Here is a 21,792-nt window from a genome sequence, read left to right as displayed (position 1 = left end):
TGAATAATCTTTACCACCGGCTTCATAACATGATCATGTTTGAGATGTTTTAGCAATTAACGTTGCCACCTCATAGCTCGCCCTTGTGGCATTTTCATTTGACTCGCGGGCTCTGGTGATAAATCGCTGTTGTGACATTAATACAGCTTCAAGTCGCTTCAACTTTTCACTGCGGTGGCGCCCTGTTATCTGGTGGTGTGTGCCGTGTCTCCCCCGGTAGTGTCTCTGGACATTAACCCTTTCCCGCCGAGCGTACGCACATCTGCGTACTCGGCTTCCGGGGGTTATACCGGGATGATGCCCGCACCTGCAGGCATCATCCCGGTACCGTTTTTTACAGCAGGCGATTGGCTATCCAGGCATAACAACCGATGCGGCTAAAAGCCGCTCGGCTGTTATGCCGGAGGAGCGGGAGGGGACGTCCCCCCCTCCCGCCGCCTCTCGCCGCTGTTACCGGTGCTCCCGCTCGATCGGGAGCACCGATTAAAGATCCGTCGGCTCTGGCTGCTGGGGAGGAACTGGAACGAAGCCGTAATCGGCTTCGTTCCAGTCTCCTCATCGTAAACACGGAAGCGACGTCATGACGTCACTTCCCGTTTACTCGGCTGCCAATGGCGCCGGTTTTAAAAAAATATCCGGTATTCAGAATCGCCGTTTTCGGCGATCTGAATACATTGAAGTGTAAAGGAGGGGTGGGGGGTCTTTTAGACCCCCGATCCCTCCATAAAGAGTACCTGTCACCACCTATTACTGTCACAAGGGATGTTTACATTCCTTGTGACAGCAATAAAAGTGATCAAATTTTTTTTTTTTTTTTTAAACAATTTAGTCATTTAAAAATAAATAAAATAAATAAAAAAATAAAAAAAAAAATGTCAAAGCGCCCGCCGTCCCCGCGAGCTCGCGAAGCAAAGAAAACGCATACGGAAGTCGCGCCCGCGTACGTAAACGGTGTTCAAGTCACACATGTGAGGTATCGCCGCGATCGTCAGAGCGAGAGCAATAATTCTAGCAGTAGACCTCCTCTGTAACGCTAACCTGGTAACCGTAAAAAATTTTTTAAAGCGTCGCCTATTGAGATTTTTAGGTACCGTACTTTGTCGTCAATCTACAAGTGCGCGCAATTATAAAGTGTGACATGTTTGGTATCTATTTACTCGGCGTAACATTATCTTTCACATTTCGCAAAAAAATTGGGCTAATTTTACTGTTTTGTTTTTTTTTTATTCATGAAAGTGTCCCTTTTCCCAAAAAGTTGCGTTTAAAACACCACTGCGCAAATACCGTGTGACATAAAATATTGCAACAATCGCCGTTTTATTCTCTAGAGACTCTGCTAAAAAAATCTATATAATGTTTGGGGGTTCCAAGTAATTTTCTAGCAAAAAATATGTATTTTAACTTGTAAACACCAAATTCCAAAAATAGGCTTAGTCATGAAAGGGTTAAATTCCTTATAAACAGCCGCAGTCTCTTGTCATATCAGACAGACACAGAGATTCCGTATTTCAGTGAAGAAATATTCCACTTTCCACCTGTCCTGGAAGAGGCGGCCCTCACAGCAGTGGTGGCTGATGCTCCAAATTTTTAGGGGGTGCAAACATTTTTTAAAAACAAATCATCATTTGCAGCCACTGTGCCCTCAAATTCTACCACTGTGCCCTCAAATTCTGCCACTGTGCCCATCAAATGCGGCCACTGTGCCCATCAAATGCGGCCACTGTGCCCATCAAATGCTCACCCCCCCGTGGATAGATTGCGGGACATCCCACACACACCCCCCCACAAATGGATCACGGGACACTCTGCTCACCCCCCCCACCACCACGCAGATGGATAGCGGGACACCCCACTCACACACCCCCCACGGATGGATCACAGGACACCCCACTCACCCCCACTGTGGATGGATCATAGGACACCCCACTCACAGCACCCCCAAGGATGGATCATGGGACACCCCACTCACACACCCCCACGGATGGATCACAGGACACCCCACTCACCCCAACTGTGGATGGATCACAGGACACCCCACTCACCCCAACTGTGGATGGATCATAGGACACCCCACTCACAGCACCCCCAAGGATGGATCATGGGACACCCCGCTCACAGAACCCCCACGGATGGATTCCCATGCAGGAGGTCTGGCGCTTACCGGGTGTCCTCTTCTCTGGCATCTCCTCTCCAGTCTGCTTCCTCCACTCTGTCCCACTTACGCTAAAGTGCTGAGCACCCAATAGGGACACCTGGCGCTTTGGCCAATCAGGAAGTGGGTCTCACTGACCTGCCTCCAGATTGGCGAGGAGGTGCTTCAAAAAAATACACCTCCTCCTGCCCCCGTTGTAGGAGTCCATGCACCTGGCATCCTGAAAGGGGCAGGGCGCATGGATAGGGAGGCGGCAGTAGGGATAGGGGTAGCGCCCGTGAGCCCACTGCCTCACAGTCAACTTTCCTTCTCTTATTTACAGTCGCCATTTTAGAAATTGAGCAGAAGGGGAAGCATGGGAGTGCATTGCTAGAGGTTTTGGTCTAAGTGTGCTCATCCGATACACTAATACACTGCCCAACAAGACTTCTCCTACCTCTGCAGCTGCAGACCAGGAAATATCTCAGTGCCTCTGAGAGCTTCCTAGCGGACTCTGACACATCGAGTTATGAACACACCCCAGCAACATGCCAAGCAACACACCCAGCAACATGCCCAGCAACACGCCCCATATATATAATACTTACCAACAGTCCCGATTTTCCCGGGACAATCCTGATTTTTGGACCCTCGTCCCGATTTAAGCTTGTCCCGATTTTTTTCCCGGGATTTTGCATTTGTCCTGGGAAAGTTTTTTGGGCTAAAAACGTCAGCTGGCTACACAAAGATGGCCACTGCCATTGCCATAGTATTGTTTCCCCTTGTGCTCAGTGGAGAGGAGAGGGCAGCCAATCAGCTTCTCTCTTCAGTGGCTGCGGGGATTGGAGACCCCTCTCCACTGAACACAACAGGGAGAGATCAACCGCCGCCAACCCTCAGCCCCATGGAGCAACATATGATCGCTGGCTGGGGAGCACCAAGTGCAAAGTTACTGCCTACTAACACAGCTGAGTTAGATTAACCCCTCACTCGCCGATTGATCAGCTGCATCATGAAGACACAGTGGGACACAGGCTGCTTGCGAGGAGGGGACAGCAACAAACTGTATCGGCTACACACAGGCTGGCTGGTTGGCACAGGGGTCACAGGCAACACAGTCTGCATGTCACCGGGGTTCACAGCCTGTGACATCCAGCCTGTGTTGCCTGTGGCCCCCTGTGACATCCAGCTAGCCTGTGCCAACCATCATGTGCCCCCGTTGACAACCAGCATGTGGCCCCCCTGTGACATCCAGACTGTGGCCCCCATGACATGGAGACTGTGGCCCCGGTGACATGTAGACTGTGACCCCCGCATGACAAGCAGACTGTGACCCCCCCGTGACATGCAGACTGTGACCCCCCTGTGACATGCAGACTGTGACCCCCTGTGACAGGCAGACTGTGACCCCCCCCTGTGACATGCAGACTGTGACCCCCTTACGACATGCAGACTGTGACCCCCTTATGACATGCAGACTGTGACCCCACCTGTGACATGCAGACTGTGACCCCCCCTGTGACATGCAGACTGTGACCCCACCTGTGACATGCAGACTGTGACCCCCCCTGTGACATGCAGACTGTGACCCCCCTGCGAAATGCAGACTGTGTTGCCTGTGATCCCTGTGCCAACCAGCCAGCCTGTGTGTAGCCGATACAGTTTATTGCTGTCCCTTCCTCGCAAGAAGCCTGTGTCCCGCTGTGTCTTCATGATGCAGCCGATCAATTGGCGTGTGAGGGGTTAATCTAACTCAGCTGTATTAGTCGGCAGTAACTCTGCACTTGGTTTGTTTTGTCTGAAACTGGCACATTTGATGTAGCAGCAAAGGATACCTTCTTTCATGGGATACCGATCTGCATGCTACACTGGCCCTTCCATCACTGATTGTCTTGGCTCTCCCCGGCCTTTCTGTAGACAAGGCTTCCCAGCTTGGCCTAGGCCCCACATCCTCCCACACCACAGGTACTACAACCGCCATGATCTGGTGGACACGGCTGCTGCACGTGACCTCCAGACTGGATTTACATCCTCCTAGCATGTTGCTGGTGCCCTTCCATGCTCCACCAGGCAGTGGTTAGTGTGGTGAGTATTGTGGTAATCAGCATAGTGTAGTGGGTATTGTAGTGTAGTGGGTGTTGTTGTAATCAGTGTAATGTAGTGGATGGTGTACTGGTGTACGGACGGATTCTGTTGTGGATACCTGATGCAAGGAAGGACTCTGCTGGGGACACCTAATGCAAGGAAGGACTCTGCTGGGGACACCTAATGCAAGGAAGGACTCTGCTTATGGGAGGCGACGTGGCAAGTGACACACTTAGGGGTCCCACTGATTCTGCATTATGGTGAGTTGAATGATTTAATTTTATATTACAATGTATTAATAGAAATAATGTGCTTCAATCATCCTGACACCATAACAACCATGGTGACAAGATGATTGAAGCGCCAACACCAGGTATTTGGAGTATCTTTATCTGCTGATTGTCAAACTCTGGAAAACAAATATTGCTATTGTGGTGTAGAATCTGGGGCTGCTGTCCCTCCATCCTTCCCCTTTCCCTCTCCCTCCTTCCCGCATTCATCTCAGACTCTAACCACACCCCTTTGAGCCACGCGCATTAAGCCACATGCACTATTTTACGTAAACCCCACCCAGTGCCCGCTGTATTTTCACCTTTTTCAAACCAGAATGTGGGCTGCAATTGGCCCACGGGCCGGACTTTGGACATGCCTGATCTAAAGTAAACAGCCTATAGAATTCATGAATAACAGACAACAAGCATTGAAAAGCAGGAAGTCCGGCGCTCTCTGTGATCCACGGACCCAAACCGGATGTGACGGAGTTAGAGCGTCATTATGTCACATCCGGTTTGGGTCCGTGGAGAGCAGCGAGCGACGGACTTCCTGCTTTTCAATGCTTACCTTCTATTTATTAATGAATAATGCTATGGAGGCAATTTATTATCACTACATGATACCTGCTTGACCAATTACACTAAGGAGAGTGAGATATCCGCGGAAATACCCGTTTACCACGGTGAATCCCACAAAGGGGGCCACGAGTGACACACGGACACCGCCCTCTTGTAGGGATTAAGGTTGTCACTTTTTCTTCAAGCCAAATCCAAACACTTTAGCCTGCCTGGTGACAGGTTCCTTCCTGTTTGCGCCTCACTGTGAGGTACAGACCGGCGGGCTACATGCGTGTCAGTGGCGCGGGACATAAGCTCGCTCCTTGGGGCAGGCTTGCACCACGTGTCATCACGCTGAGGGGGTGCGGAGTGCAATTGATCTCAGTCAGCCTCACCGGGGGTATATTAGCCCACACCCCAGACATCCACAGCAGGGCCATCTTAATAGCATCATGGGCCCCGGGCAAACTAATGCACGTCCCCAATTTACGCACCTAATCTCAAGAATGAAAGTATAAATAGTTGATAGATTTGAATTGAGATTTTTTTATCGCTATAAACAAAAAAAGAGCGACCATTATTTAAAAAAAAACAATATTTTTTTTTTACTTTCTTCTATAAAACACATTGAATGAAGAAATGTAAACTTAGGCCAATATGTATTGTGCTACATATTTTTGGTTAAAAAATCCCAATAAGCGTACGTTGATTGGTTTGCACAAAGGTTTTAGCGTCTACAAACTATGGGATAGATTTATGGGATTTTTCTTTCTAGTAATGGCAGCAATTAGCGCCTTATAGTGAGACTGCGATATTGCGGTGGACAAATCACATACAAGGTGACACTTTTTGGAGACCAGTGACACGAATACAGTGGTCAGTGCTAAAAATATGCACTGTCACTGTACTAATGACACTGGCAGGGAATGAATTAACATCAGGGGCGATCAAAGGGTTAACTGTGTGCCTAGCTATTGCTTACTCATTGTGGGGGAGGAGCTTTTACTAAGGGAAGGCATTGATCCATGATCCAGATAGTTTGATAAATAGACCGAGAAATTAGATAAATGGACACATGGATAGATAGACACTGGGTGGGGGGATGGAAGGATGGATGGATGGATGGATGGATAGATAGACACTGGGTGGGGGGATGGAAGGATGGATGGATGGATGGATAGATAGATAGATACTGGGTGGGAGGGAGGGATGGATGGATAGATACTGGGTGGGAGGGAGGGATGGATGGATATACACTGGGTGGGAGGGATGGATGGATAGATAAATAGATACTGGAGGGAGGAATGGATGGATAGATAAATAGATACTGGAGGGAGGGATGGATGGATAGATACTGGGAGGGAGGAGATGGATGGATGGATGGACACTGAGCGGGATGGATGGATGGACACTGAGTCGGATGGATGGACAGTGAGTGAGTGGGATGGATGGACAGTGAGTGGGATGGATGGATGGACAATGAGTGAGTGGGATGGATGGACAGACAGTGAGTGAGTGGGATGGATGGATGGACAGTGAATGGGATGGATGGATGGATGGACAGTGAGTGGGATGGATGGACAATGAGTGAGTGGGATGGATGGACAGTGAGTGAGTGGGATGGATGGATGGACAGTGAGTGAGTGGGATGGATGGATGGACAGTGAGTGAGTGGGATGGATGGATGGACAGTGAGTGAGTGGGATGCATGGATGGATGGACAGTGAGTAAGTGGGATGGATGGACAGTGAGTGAGTGAGTGGGATGGATGGACCTGTGAATGGGATGGATGGACAGTGAGTGAGTGGGATGGATGGACAGTGAGTGAGATGGATGGACAGTGAGTGAGTGGGATGGATGGATGGATGGACAGTGAGTGAGTGGGATGGATGGACAGTGAGTGAGTGGGATGGATGGATAGTGAGTGAGTGGGATGGATGGATGGATGGACAGTGAGTGAGTGGGATGGATGGACAGTGAGTGAGTGGGATAGATGGACAGTGAGTGGGATGGATGGACAGTGAGTGAGTGAGATGGATGAATAGTGAGTGAGCGGGTGGGATGGATGGATAGTGAATTTGATGCGGAGCAGATGGGCCAAATCGTTATATAATGCAATGCAGCATATCCCAGAGTATGGGTCCCCTCCTGTGAGTCTCCATGAGTGGATCCGGTCTGTATTGTAGGGGGTTCTGTAGTGTAGGGGGAGTTCTGTATTGTAGGGGGGGTTCTGTAGTGTAGGGGGGTTCTGTAGTGTAGGGGGGTCTGTATTGTAGGGGGGTCTGTATTGTAGGGGGGTTCTGTAATGTAGAGGTGTCTAATGTAGGGGTGTCTGTAATGTAGGGGGTGTCTGTAATGTAGGAGGGTTCTGTATTGTAGGGGTGTCTGTAATGAAGTGGGTTCTGTATTTGTAGGGGGGTCTGTAAAGTAGGGGGGTTCTGTAGTGAGAGGGGGTTCTGTATTGTAGAGAGGGTATCTGCACTGTAGGGGGGTCCGTGTAACATGCAGGGGGTCCAGCACTGGAGGTTCAGGGTGCTGTGTAATGTAAACGGGCCCAGAGGTTCAGGGTGCTTGTAAAGGGGTCCATAGGTGCAGGGCACCATGTAATGTAAAGGGGTCCATAGATTTAGGGCACCGTGTAATGTAAAGATGTAAAGGGGTCCAGAGGTGCAAGGTGCTGGAACCCCACATCCCATCATCAACCGCCCCCACGAAGCGCCACTGCCGTGAACCCCCCCCCCCCCCGGGCTGCTCGGTCTAAAATGCCCGGGCCTATTTTTTGTCCCAGTCCGGGCCTGGACAGAACTCACTGTCACTGTGTGTTTTGGAGGGGGCTGGGGGCTCACCTCCTACCCACAGATTATGGCCCAGCAGAGAACGTGAGATCTGGAGGGCTATTTGCCATCTCCCACCACCTGGATAAGATGCCACCTCCAGACATTTGTGTCCGGGGTCGCCGGTTCATCAGAACTGGGTGAGCTGGGCTACCTAAACTTATTGGCCTGGCTGGGCTAAATATATACTTTTATTCCACAAACAATGTGCTTTTAGCTGATAAAGACATATACAAGATGGCGGTATTCCCAAAGCGTGGGGCTACGAGACCTGGGGACAAAATGGCATTGAGATAATGTAATGCTACATCCCTCCTCCCCATCCCCCTCTCAGCAGGGGATGTGTAAGGAGGGGCCGCCTGCTCATCATAATCCCTTCATGTGTTTAAACTGTAGTTTCTGTTTCAATGTACAAGTGTTGAGTTCCCATTGGTTCTTGCTTGTCCCCTACCCCCTCTATGACAAGGCTAAGAGGAGTGTCCCTAACTGTGTTTAAAGAAAAGCCCGGCGCCGCAGGGGTTAACAAAACCCCGTAGGCAGAGGGCTGGCATGACTGTGTGAACAGTGCATGTCAGTCCTGCATGATAGGGGGCGGGGGATTGGCCGAAGCGAGTAGGGGGTGGGGTACTCAGTGCAGAGAAGCTGATCCTGCCCCCTCCACGAGGCAGCATTCAAGAAAAAAAGTTCCCCACCCCCCTCCCTAAGCCTGGGTTGTATATGTCGGGGTGTGTTTTTTCTGTGTTGTGTGTTTGTGTTTTTCTCTTTCAGGGCTTGAACGTGGACTGTCGTGGCAGTGGCTGGTGTTTGGTCTTTGTGGGTGAGGAAGAGAGTTCTGAATGAAGAGTCAGGATCTGTCGGTAATACGGGTCCTGTGGGTGGTACTCCAGTTACCGGAGGTTATCTGGTAATTGGTTATGGGGGCATTGCGGTAGGTGGGCGTCTCTGAGTCAGCCTGTCGGCTTGAGGCCCAATAACCCACGTCAGAGAGACCGCAGTGTCATAATCTTTGGATATAACCTGAGGGTTATTGGTGTACCTGCAAAGACCAACACTAGGGGGAGCTGATGTTTTCCTCATAACTGATGTTGTTATTGTTTTGTTACTGTTTTTATCATGGTTTATGTTATTTAAAGTTATATATTTTTGGATATTTTATACAGTTTGTTTAATAAATTAATGGCTGCTTTGGCCTATTTTACTCCAATAAGTGGTATGGTCTTATTTATTATATAATGGGGAGGTAAGTGGAGTATAGGTTGGTAGCAAAATGCATATATGTTATACACTAGTCAAGGTGTATGTTTTGTATTTAATAAACAGTTTATGCTCTGCATGTTTAACCCTCAACACCTGTGTGTCTTGTCTGGTGATTGAGGGGTTAAGGGCTGCTTATCTGCAGGCTGCGGGTGGGTTTGGAGGACAGGAGACACAGGTCTGGTGGAGATGCCCAGCAGGGGTATCCGAGATCCATCACACCAAGCATGTGCTGAATGCTGCTAAGGTGCTGATCCCGACCCGCTGGAGAACCACAAGAGCGCCCTCTATAGCGGACTTTCTGGCTCAGGTGTCAGAAATCTGTGAAATGGAAGACACTCAAGCCCAGGCTTCCGACAGGGTGGACAGGTTTCATGAAACCCGGTCACTCTGGTTTGAGTTCCGTTATTCTGAAACATACAATGATCTGCAGTCAGGCTGAAAATGTATATCTCCTCACACATAAATGGCAAATAGCCACACCAACAGACATCTGATCAAACCAAGCTAAATGTGTAATCCTACGTTCAGAGAAAATAATTGAGTGTAATAAAGCAGAATAAGAATGTAACCCACACATTTCCAAACACAACAATCAACTAACAAAACCTACCCAAAAACTTTCCTAATCCTTATGCCCTGTACACATGACCGGTTATCCCATCAGAATAAACTCTGAAGGCTTTTCTGATGGAATTCCGCTCAAGCTGTCTTGCATACACACGGTCACACCAAATTCCAACTGTCAAGAACGAGGTGACGTACAACACATACAACCGCACTATAAAAAGGAAGTTCAATAGCCACAGACGAGCATTAGACATTTTTTCCGTCAGAAAAGTTTAGAACATCACTCGCTGGTATACATCACTCGCTGGTATACATCACTCATTGGTATGGGGTATGCTTTACAGGGTAATATCTGGCTTTGCACTTTAAAGCTTTTTTTTTTCTGGGAGTTGTAATGCCCCGCTTTAACCACTTGGGACAATCTGGCAGCCGTTATCCCAGAGAGGTCCATTTAGATTATGAGATTTTAATTCTGTTATGGCTTATCCCCCTCTTTTTTATTTCAAATTATAGTGCATAAATATATAGAATTTTTTTCTAGTTGTCTGTATGGTAATCATGATGGCCGGTACTCTTATATCGTTTTGTATAACCCTTACCTGCGAATATACTTTTGTTAGGGTGAGCGGAGATGCAGGGTCTTCACTGTTATAATATAAGGGGTGTTCTGTCCTCACAATGTGATCAAAGTACAAGGCTTGGCAGACGGGTAACAGCTTCCCAATAAAGACTCAGGAGGAAGGGATAATAGTTCTCATCTTTACTGAGAATACGTTTTTTGTAAAACTGCAAAACACAAATGATAAAAATCTGCATTAGCATTTAACATTCCATCACAAATACAAATAGTAAGAGGCAATCCTACAATAGTGATAAGACGCTCGCTAGCAGAAATGTGCCGAGCCGAGTGACCTTCCTGACACAAACATCCCACCAAACACACAGATACAATGTAGTTGTGTTAGTAGAACTTATACTAACTAATTCCAAACTAATGGCTGCTTACTTACAGACTTATTCTTCCAAGGCCAGTATTAAGAAATAGTGGAGGTCCTCAGCATGCTTCCTTCACTGTACAAAGAAATAGAATATGACTGCTGGGCAGGAAGTGGGCGGGATATACAGTTCCTGTCATGGGCATCCGCAGAACTTTTTCCAAGGGGGGGGCATCATTTTAAGGCCACTCATGCTCCGCCCCTTTTCAACAATCTCATGAAAATCTTTCCACTGGTAATACATTTCTGTTATATAACAGATAATTCATCTTCACTTTGTATTGGAAGTGACTCTGGCGGCTGTGTTCCAGGCCCATATAGCCTACAGAATGTACATCTTTTTACATTGCAATACATCTGTTGTGGCCATATTTTGATCTCATACTGTCACTGGATTGGCTGTTTTCATCAAGATAAAAATATGGCAACAACAGATGTATTGCAATGTAAAGAGATGTACATTCTCTAGGCTATATGGGCCTGGTACCCAGCCACCTGAGGAACCTTGCGGACGCCCATGCTTTCAAAAACCAGCCCTGGAAATTTCATACCAGCCTCACAGCATTATTATACCAGCCCAACAGCATAACGTCATTATTTTCTTGTTCATGAAAGGGAAAACCATACATTTTAAAGCACATTTGATGAAGAGAGTATTAGATATAGATATGAAATCACATAGGGCTTGCTTTATATATATATATATATATATATATATATATATATATATATATATATATTTTCAAATTCCAGTTAATAGTGGTAAGTGATCAATCATCAAGGGGGACCCCAGAAACTCAGAACGTGGGGGGGGGCACCTTCTGCAGAAAGAATAAGGTAAGGGGGAGGGTTACTAATATAAGGAGGAAACCCTTTAGATCAGTGCCCCTCACATTATTGTATTCACTCCCCCTTACATCAGTCACCCCCCCCCCCCCCCGACTGGCCTGGTGGTGCTTTCACTGACCTCCTCTCAGGTGCACTGTGCAGGGCTCAGTCAGTCGGCTCCAGCTTGGTGGCTCTGGTTTTATCCTATAGTCTCCTGTCCACAGTCCACACAAGTCTGACTTCTCCCATGACCCCCATCCCAGCGGCGCTCCCACTCTTGACTCCTCTCCAGACTCCCTCAGAGACTGAAGACATGCTACAGGAGATGGTCAGAGACTGCAGACTTGATGCAAGAGCTCAATGCAGCCTCACCAGTGCCCATCAAATGCAGCCTCACTGTGCCCATCAAATGCAGCCTCACTGTGCCCACCAATGCAGCCTCACTGTGCCCACCAATGCAGCCTCACTGTGCCCACCAAATGCAGCCTCACTGTGCCCATCAAATGCAGCCTCACTGTGTCCATCAAATGCAGCCTCACTGTGTCCATCAAATGCAGCCTCACTGTGTCCATGAAATGCAGCTTCACTGTGCCGTGATTGCAGTCTCACTGTGCCCATCATTGCAGCCCCTCCTGTGCCCCATGTCCCAGGCTGCAGTCCCTGTCTGTGGGAAGGTGTTTTGTTGATGCTTGGTACGGTACCTTGCATGCCAGCAGGATATCCATGACGGCCAGCAGCAGGCAGGGTCTGTTCTTGTTTTGGATGGGGGTCGTGCTCCTTCCAGAGGATCTGTCTGCTGTGAGATGGAGTGGTGCCTTGCCACCTGCACCTTCAGCCTTCCTAATTTTCCGGCCCCAGTCAGCCTGCCCTCTGGTCTTGGGGAAGTGGAGAGCACTGGGTGGGAGTTGGAGAGAAGGGGGAGCAAAGAGTACTGGCGGGATTGGAGAACACATGGGTGGGGCAAAGAGCGAGGGGGAATGGAGATCACAGGAGTGGGGAGCGGAGCGTGCTTGGGGGGACTTGAGAGCACTGGGGGGCCAATAAGAACAGGGGTAGAGAGCACGGGAGGCTGAGAGCACTGGGGGGGCTAAGAGTGTGGGGTGGTGAAGAGCACTGGGGGGGCAGAAAAACAGAGGTGGAGAGCACGGGGGCTGGAGAGTACTGGGGGGTACAAAGAGCAGGGGGTAGTGGAGAGCAATGGGGGGGAGCTTGAGAGCACCAGTGGGGGCCAGAAAGAACAGGGGTGGAAATCACGGGGGACTGGAGAGTACTATGGGGGGTGGAGAGCACATGGGTGGGGGCAAAATGCAGGGGGAGTGGAGAGTACAGGGGTGGGGAGTGCAGAGTGCTGGGGGGAGCCAAAAAGAACAGGGGTGGAGAGAACAGAGGGTAGAGAGCACGGGGGGGGGGGCTGGAGAGCACCAGGGGGGCAGAAAGAACAGGGGTGGGGAGAATGGGGGGCTGGAGAGCACTGGGGTGGGGGCTGGAGAGAGATGGGGAGAGCTGAAGAGCACTGGGGGGCACTGGGGGGAGTGGAGAGCACTGGGGGGGAAAGAACAGGGGGAGAGTACTTGGGGGGAGAGGAGAGCATGGGGGGAGAAAGAACGGGGGGGAGAGCACTAGTGGGAGTGGAGAGCACTGGGGGGGAAAGAACAGGGGGGAGAGCACTGGGGGGAGAACAGGGGGAGAGCACTGGGGAGGTGAATGGGGGGAGGAGAGAACTGGGGCAGGGGAGGCAGGAGAGTGTGGTGGTGGAGGAGAGCACTGGGGGGGCAGGAGAGTGAGGTGGGGGATGAGAGCACTGGGGGGCAGGGGAGTGCAGTGGTGGATGAGAGCACTGGGGGGGGCAGGAGAGTGCAGTGATGGAGGAGAGCACTGGGGGGTGGCAGGAGAGTGTGGTGGTGGAGGAGAGCACTGGGGGGGCAGGAGAGTGTGGTGGGTCAAGAGAGCACTGGGGGGCAGGAGAGTGTGGTGGTGGAGGAGAGCACTGGGGGGCAGGAGAGTGTGGTGGTGGAGGAGAGCACTGGGGGGCAGGAGAGTTTGGTGGGGGATGAGAGCACTGGGGGGTGCAGGAGAGTGTGGTGGGGGATGAGAGCACTGGGGGGCAGGGGAGTGCAGTGGTGGATGAGAGCACTGGGGGGGGCAGGAGAGTGTGGTGATGGAGGAGAGCACTGGGGGGTGGCAGGAGAGTGTGGTGGGGCAGGAGAGCACTGGGGGTGACAGGAGAGTGTGGTGGTGGAGGAGGTCACTGGGGGGAAGGAGAGTGTGGTGATGGAGGAGAGCACTGGGGGGTGGCAGGAGAGTGTGGTGGTGGAGGAGAGCACTGGGGGGGCAGGAGAGTGTGGTGGGGCAGGAGAGCACGGGGGTGGCAGGAGAGTGTAGTGGTGGAGGAGAGCACGGGGGCAGGAGAGTGTGGTGGTAGGGGAGAGTACTGGGGTGGGGGGGCAGGAGAGTGTGGTGGTGGAGGAGAGCACTGGGGCGGGGGGGGCAGGAGAGTGTGGTGGTGGAGGAGAGCACGGGGGGCAGGAGAGTGTGGTGGTGGATGAGAGCACTGGGGGGGCAGGGGAGTGCAGTGGTGGATGAGAGCACTGGGGGGGCAGGAGATTGTGGTGGTGGAGGAGAGCACTGGGGGGTGGCAGGAGAGTGTGTGGTGGAGGAGAGCACTGGGGGGCAGTAGAGTGTGGTGGGGCAGGAGAGCACTGGGGGGCAGGAGAGTGTGGTGGTGGAGGAGAGCACGGGGGGCAGGAGAGTGTGGTGGTGGTGGAGAGCACTGAGGGGAGCAGAAGAGTGTGGTGGTGGTGGAGAGCACTGAGGGGGGCAGGAGAGTGTGGTGGTGGAGAGCACTGAGGGGGGGCAGGAGAGTGTGGTGGTGGAGGAGAGCACTGGGGGGGCAGGAGAGTGTGGTGGTGGAGGAGAGCACTGGGGGGCAGGAGAGTGTGGTGGTGGAGGAGAGCACTGGGGGGCAGGAGAGTGTGGTGGGGGAGGAGAGCACTGGGGGGCAGGAGAGTGTAGTGGTGGAGGAGAGCATGGGGGGCAGGAGAGTGTGGTGGTGGAGGAGAGCACTGGGGGGCAGGAGAGTGTGGTGGAGGAGGAGAGCACTGGGGGGCAGGAGAGTGTAGTGGTGGAGGAGAGCATGGGGGGCAGGAGATTGTGGTGGTGGAGGAGAGCACTGGGGGGGGGCAGGAGAGTGTGGTGTTGGTGGAGGAGAGCACGGGGGCAGGAGAGTGTGGTGGTGGAGGAGAGCACTGGGGGGCAGTAGAGTGTGGTGATGGAGGAGAGCACTGCAGCCTCCCCCCCTCGATCCTCCTATCCAGGCAATGTAGAACACAGGGTGGGCTGTACCTACAGCATCTTCTCCTCAGGATCACAACACTGGCTGGCTCTGTGTTCCGCGGCCGCTCTGTAATGCCCCGTACACACGAGAGGGATTAAGTCTGACAGACCTCCAAAGGAGTTCCGCCGGAGTTCCGCTGGAGTTCCGACGGAGTTCTGGCGGACTTTTCGACCGAACGGACTTGACCACACACCATCACACCAAACTCCGACGGAGTCGAACGTGATGACGTACGACTGGATTCGACGTAGGAAGTTCATAGACAGTAGCCAATAGCTGCCCTAGCGTCGGTTTTAGTCCGTCGGAGTAGCACACACACGGGCGAATTTTTCGAAGGGGACCGGGTCCGGCGGAGTTCCGTCGGGAAAATTTGAAGCATGCTTCATTTCTAAAGTCCGTCAGACTTTAGTGGAGCTAAAGTCCGTTGCAGCCCACACACGATCGGATAGTCTGACGGACTCAGCCCGTCGGACTTTGGATGTCGAAAAGTCCGCTCGTGTGTACGGGGCTTAACACAGTCCCGCCCCCCCAGACCGGCTCATGTGATAGGCGAAAAGTTGATTCTCTCTACTATCACAAGAGCTGGTCTGGGGGGGCGGGGCCGTGTTACAGAGCGGCCGCCGAACACAGAGCCAGCTAGCACTGAGGAGAGAGCGAGGAAGCAGCCGCCTGCAGACTCAGTAAAAAAAAAATGCAGCATGGCGGCGGCTGCAACACCTTGGGGATTCCAGGGGGGAGCACTTGACCCCCCTTGCCCCCTGCTGCGGACGCCCATGGTTCCTGTTAGTAATGGATGCCAATTTAAAGCAAAAGTGCGATCAGTAAATATATACCTTATACTGATCAGAACACTCCCCACCTGCCATAATGAACATTATACCGCTATGTTTCCTTTTTAAGAAGTAAAACAACTTCAGAGATGGGTCTAAAGTACATCTTAGGGGTGCCCTGTCTCATGACTTTAACTTTGACCTTTCTAACCTTACTATCATTACTAGGTACAATCGCAACTATGAGTCCAACTGTTGTTTCTGTGGACCTGAGCGTCTTATTAGGACAACATCTCCGACTTGCAGGTTAGGATTCTCAACTTGCCATTTTCTGCGTGACGGGAGCGTCACCAGGTACTCTCATTTCCATCTATTACAGAAGATTTCTGCAAGACTCTGAACTTGCTTCCATTGCTTGGTGTGAAGGTCTTTGAGACACAAATCTCCTGTGAGAGCTGTCACTGTGTTTGGAGATCTCTTCTCTTATAACCTCCCTAGCGGTAATCCCGAGTCTGGCTCGGGTTGGGAATTTACTAGCAGGAGCGGTAACCCCGAGCCAGACTCGGGATCGCATTGCTGGATGCAGGGGAGGACACAGTGAGACTTACTTACCTTGTCCCCTGGATCCAGCGATGTCCCCCGCGCTGTGTGATCGAGCTGTCCTCCGCTCAATTCACAGTCCCGAATGGCGCCGAGCTCCGTTCCCTGCGGCGTTATGGCGCACGGGAGAGGAGAACGGCGGCAAATTCAAAAAAGTAAAAAGACACAAAACACACACAGCACTGTAATCTTACAAATTACAGTGCTGTATTAAAAAATTACACACCCCTTTGTCCCTAGTGGTCTGTGCAGTGCCCTGCATGCACTTTTATATTATAAATACTGTTTTTTTTCTGCCTGGAATTTGGAGATTGTCCATAGCAACCAAAAAGTGTCCCTTTTTTAGTGTTTTAGGATTTGATTACATTATTGAATAATTTTTATTATTCTTTATTATATTATAAACTTTATCATACCCGGGATGTCTGCTAGAATCTGGTTTGAAGAGATTTAAGAAAGTTATTCCTAAGAATTACAGGACTACAAAATAAAACGCCAGATTTCCATGCAAAATTATTGTACCGCTTTCAGCACCTAATTCCAGACTGAATCATACCGCCAGGGAGGTTAAGAAGGCACTTGATGTCTTCTTTGAAAACTTCTTGCTGAACAAATCTTATGATGATGATTTTGGCTTGTTGTAAGATGATTGTTATTACACTTGTCAGTGTGTAGCTGTTAGGAATATTCTTCTCTTGTGATCAGTCAAACTCCAGGTGTATTGAGAAGCAGACAATTTATTTCTGATGTGTCACACAACAGGGAGAAGCTTACAAGCCAAAAGTTGCAGGAAGAATCACACAAAGGAATGTATATTCTCCCTCCTAATACCTACAATAATACAGCCTCTACGCTTCTATTGCTAAGGTAACATAGATAGCGTGCCTGGTACACGATGGTACTTTATTTTGGCTAATCAGGGTTTCCTTTACAATCTCATGCTACCATATATAGTAAAGCATAATCATCCTACAACTTACTATGTAGTTAATTAAAACAAAACAAAACAATACAGCAAGTTAATACAACAACGTGCTCAGAAGTCATTTTAAAAATCAGTCTCAGGAATATTTTTTTTTCTAATAGTCACACAATAAACATGTAAAACTTTTCTAACATTCCCTCCTCTTTGTGTGACTATTTTATCTCAACAAATTTTGATGATAGTCCCTGTGTTATACACTTTCGGACTGTATGTCATTAAGTTGAGCTTCAATGTCCACATACATTTCCTCAGAGGTAGGAAAGGTTTGATACATTGTTCTTGAGACTGCGGTTTCAATCAGTTTTTGTGAAAGTCCTCAAATACAGGGAATGCAGGACTTCCGGCCTGATGTGATCGTGGCAGCACGCCTCTCTCCACAGCTCCGCTACTCCTGACCCGAATCCGTGCACCTGGAGCATCACCCGTCCCTGCGGCCACTAACATCCGGGTAGTGGGCCTCCCAGAGGGGGCTGAGGGTGACCGTCCCGCTAACTTTGCAGAGCAACTTTTTATCCGGTTACTCGCCATGGAGGATGTATCGCCTACATATGTTGTGGAAAGAGCACATAGGGTGCCCGCCGGCAGCATCCTCGGCCCTTCTTGGTTCGCTTCCTAAACTACCGTGACCGGGACATGATTTTGACCCAATCCAGGAAGATTCCAGAACTCAGACATGATAACACTCGGGTAATATTGTTCCCTGACTTCTCGGCAGCGACTCAACAGAAGCGACGCTCCTTCACTGAGGTCCGCAGGCGCTTGAGGGAGAAGGAGGTTAGATAGAGCATGCTTTACCCCAGCAAACTCCGAGTCCAGTACAAAGGGTCGGTGAAGTTTTTTGAAAGCCCCGAGAAAGTATGCGAGTGGATGGACAGGGAGCTCTAACCCATGACTGCTACAGTACTGAATTACCTCTGAGACTGACCCTTGTGTTGGGGCTGCTTGGGGGTACATCGCCTGTCGGGTCTCCTCGGCCCTACATCCCCTGATAGACACTCACCCATCTACGAGGCGCTGATGGACCGGGGGATAAACATCCGTGTTGGGAGGATGATGGGGAAGGAGAAAAGAAGTATCCTTCCTTGGAACCTCACTGACTACATATGATGGTCTCCAATGAAAACTGCCATATATCTTGATGACCCTTTATGGATACAATTGCATGGGTGGCATATTGGACCCCTGGGGGGAGGACCCCCGTTCTCTTCTTTTTGCCCTGTTGTTTTTCACCTTTTTCTCTTGTATTATTTTTGATTCCGGGCCTAACTTTTGTCCTATTTTTGGCTGCTCGGAGGGCCTTCTATGCAATTTTTTCTGCACCCCCTGGGATTTTTTCATTTCCTTATCATGCAACTAGGATGTACAGTGGTCGCTCCATCACCCGTGTGGGAGCTCACAGTGGAGGTCTGGAACTTTAAATGGTGTTGCCGGACTTTCGATCACTGCGGCGGGAACTCCCCGCAAGTTTTTTTGCTTGTGTTGTTTTTTTGGTTTAGGGAAGAAGCTATATGCCAGGTTAGTTCTGGTTGTTACTGGTATAAAAACAAGGGAGGGGGGATCTACAGTCACATCTTGTTGTGGGGTTACATCTGTATGTTACATCTGGAATGTTTTAGTAACTATGCCCAGCTCTTACTACACAGGTTAATGCTTATTAAATGGTGCCCCAGAGTAAATCTGATGAAAGACTCAGGGTGTGGACGGGAGAGAGGTGGGGGGTTGAACCGGATGATTGCGGGGCCCTCACTGCTCCCTGTCTCTCAATGTGTATATAACTTGCTATGTGATGGCAAACGAGGTTAAAATCATTTCTTGGAATGTCAGGGGCCTGAATCATAAGCTGAAGCGGGCCTCTGCTTTCCAATATCTTAAGCAAACGCATCCGCATATCGTCGTCCTACAGGAGACACACCTGGATGGCAGAAAAATACTTTCACTACACAAACCCTGGATCCAGAAAGCCTTCCACGCTACCTATTCCACGTTTGCGAGAGGAGTCTCTATCCTCATAAGCAGAACAATTCCTTGCTCGGTCCATCAGGTGATCTCCGATCCGGGAGGCAGATATGTGGCGATAGTGGCGGATGTATATTATAAGAGCATTGTGTTGGTAAATGTCTATGTGCCCCCTCCTTTCCAGACTAAATTGTTGTTTAACCTGCTGGTTAAACTTGCACCATTTTCCCACCTTCCTCTGGTTATGATGGGAGATTTTAATGCCATCTTAGACGCAGCGTTGGACACTTCCAACCCGAACAGAAGTGGTTCCGCAGAACTTCATAGTTGGGGCTCCTTGGCGGAACTTACGGAACTCTGGCGATGGAAGCATCCGACTGACAGGTGTTTTTCACATGTCTCGCTGACGCACAAGTCCTCAGCCAGGATTGACTTAGCATTTGAAAATAATAGATTGTTATCCTATGTGAAGGTTGTCACCTACCTGGCGGGGAGGCTGTCTGATCATAACCCCTTGGTGATCACCCTGTCGCTTGCTTCAGGTACCGGGCGGGGAGGATGGCGACTCCAGCCGGGTGGCTGCAAAATGATCATGTATCGGTCAGACTGACAGGCAATGCAAACATATTGGTCTATCAACGACAATACTGCAGACCCTCATATGGTTTGGGATGCCTTTAAGGCTCTGACACGGGGGAAATTATCTCAGCCATTAAAGAGGTGAAGTCTCAGGACAGGGTGGAGGCGGAGTATCTGCAACAACAGGAATGAGAGAAGGCAAGGGCTCATGCTGACACCCCTACAGGGGCCTCATATGAGGCCTTACTGGAAGCTAGAAGCTAGGCGCACTCTTTCCATCCATTTTACGGGACAGGGCCCGTGCGGAACTGATACATAGGGCTCAAACAAATTTTGCTGAAGGGGACAAAAACGGGAAGCTCCTGGCTATGCTGGTGGCAGATTTTCACTCTCCCACCTGTATACCAGTGATTCGGGATCAGGGGGGGACCTAGTGGATAAGCCTAGACGCATAATGCATGCTTTTGTTCAATACTACACATCCCTATACTCTCCCATTCACGCATATGACTGTTCGGCCCTGAAATCCTTCCTGTCGGATCTGCCGATACCAAGACTTTCGGAGGAGGACCGATGAACTTTGGATAGTAAAATTACTAAAAGGGAGATAGAACAGGCAATATTTACCTTTCCCCCGAATACAGCCCTGGGGCCGGATGGCCTACCGGCTGACTTTTATAAGGCCAATGTGGAAATTTTAGCCCCTAGATTAAATTTGCTTCTGGAATACTGCCATGCGCACGGTGCCTTGCCGACTTCTATGTTACAGGGCTCTATGGTTCTTCTGTTAAAACCAGGAAAGGACCCTAGGGAGTGTGCCTCCTACCGACCCATAGCATTATTGAATACGGATCTTAACCACTTGCCGCCTGCCCTATAGGCAATTGACAGTGGCAAAGTTGATGGCTGGCTGGCTGATCAGGGTTTCAGTCTCCTTCACTCTGTCACGCAGTTTAGCCATGTCCTGTCGGATAAGTGATACATCTACCTTAACCTCCTCAAGCTTAGATGTCAGTGTGGCCTGGCATGTAGAAATCGCCTCGAGCACCTTCGCCGTGTCCAAGGCAGCAGGTTCTGCAGACGGAGGGGACTGTCTGCCATGTTGGCCCTCATGGTCCCTCCGGAATTTCTCAAGTGAAGCCGCCGCTGCAGATTGTTTATTCGTCGGAGACATGGTCCCAAGTTACACAGGGGATTAGCGGGTATAACACCGGTAAAGTCGCAGGTAAAATAGTTAGTGGGCACCCAGGATCACTGCAGGAGATCGCGATAGGAGCGGAGCTCAGGTCACAAGCGTCCTACTCCATTGCTGTCCAGGCCACGCCCCCCGCAAGTCCTCTATTCTACCAATAGACCCCCAAGCTAGAGCTATGGCTGATCCTCAACTACCGCTGCAATGGGTTTCCTCTTTAAAATATCTAGGAGTCTGGGTAACAGCAGAGGTGAAGGATTATGTATCCCTAAATTTACTCCCGTTAGTACTGTTACTGAAACAAAAAGCACAAACATGGTCAAAGCTACCACTATCCTTAATGGGTAGAATTTGTTTATTGAAAATGAAATTCCTCCCAGTGGTCTTGTATTTCCTGCACCGTGCGCCTGTCTGGAGACTGAAATCCTTTTTTAGGCAACTTGACATTGTGGTCTCCTCTTTTCTTTGGGCACCCAAGCCCCCTAGGATTGGGCTTCAGGTGCTGAAGGAACCGGGAGACAGGGGGGCTTGGCGCTACCGGACTGGCAAAAATATTACTTAGCCGGGCAATTGGTCTTTGCCCACAGATGGTAAATCGCAGATGACGGGGACGCAGCCACGGTCCTGGAGGCCACGCATCTGGGGTCATATGACAGTCTCCGTTTTGCGCTATTTAGAGGACTGGGGTCTGACCTCCCGCTGACATTGACCATGAAGGCCATTATTAAGGCATGGGAGATGGCGGTGGGGGTGGCATACCCCAGTTATAGGGGAGTGTCACCCTCAACCCCCATATGGATGAACCCGACTGCCCCACTTTTATAATTTACCTGACCCAGTGCTATGGAC

At 50.2% G+C, this 21,792-nt stretch overlaps 1 protein-coding gene across 6 annotated transcripts in view; it reads right to left on the bottom strand.

Moving 5' to 3' along the window:
- LOC143963519 (NACHT, LRR and PYD domains-containing protein 3-like) overlaps positions 1–19,726 on the bottom strand; it is a 190,255-nt gene extending 170,529 nt beyond the window's left edge. For 2 of the 6 annotated variants that reach the window (XM_077473187.1, XM_077473188.1), the window contains exons 1-3: positions 19,657–19,726; positions 10,715–10,775; positions 10,304–10,490 (exon numbers count right to left, since the gene is read on the bottom strand). The gene's annotated coding sequence lies outside the window, so the exon portion shown is untranslated. The remainder of the gene's footprint in view (positions 1–10,303; positions 10,491–10,714; positions 10,776–19,656) is intronic. The other 4 variants (XM_077473181.1, XM_077473180.1, XM_077473189.1 and 1 more) reach the window with 3 other exon arrangements.
- Between the last annotated feature and the right edge of the window lie 2,066 nt (positions 19,727–21,792).

This window comes from Lithobates pipiens, unplaced genomic scaffold (genome assembly GCF_037356315.1).
Source record: "Lithobates pipiens isolate NorthernLeopardFrog02 unplaced genomic scaffold, aLitPip1_a1.2 Scaffold_8, whole genome shotgun sequence".
Classification (NCBI taxonomy): domain Eukaryota; kingdom Metazoa; phylum Chordata; class Amphibia; order Anura; family Ranidae; genus Lithobates; species Lithobates pipiens.
Note: the sequence above shows the minus strand (reverse complement) of the source record. Positions and strands in the feature narration are given on the sequence as shown.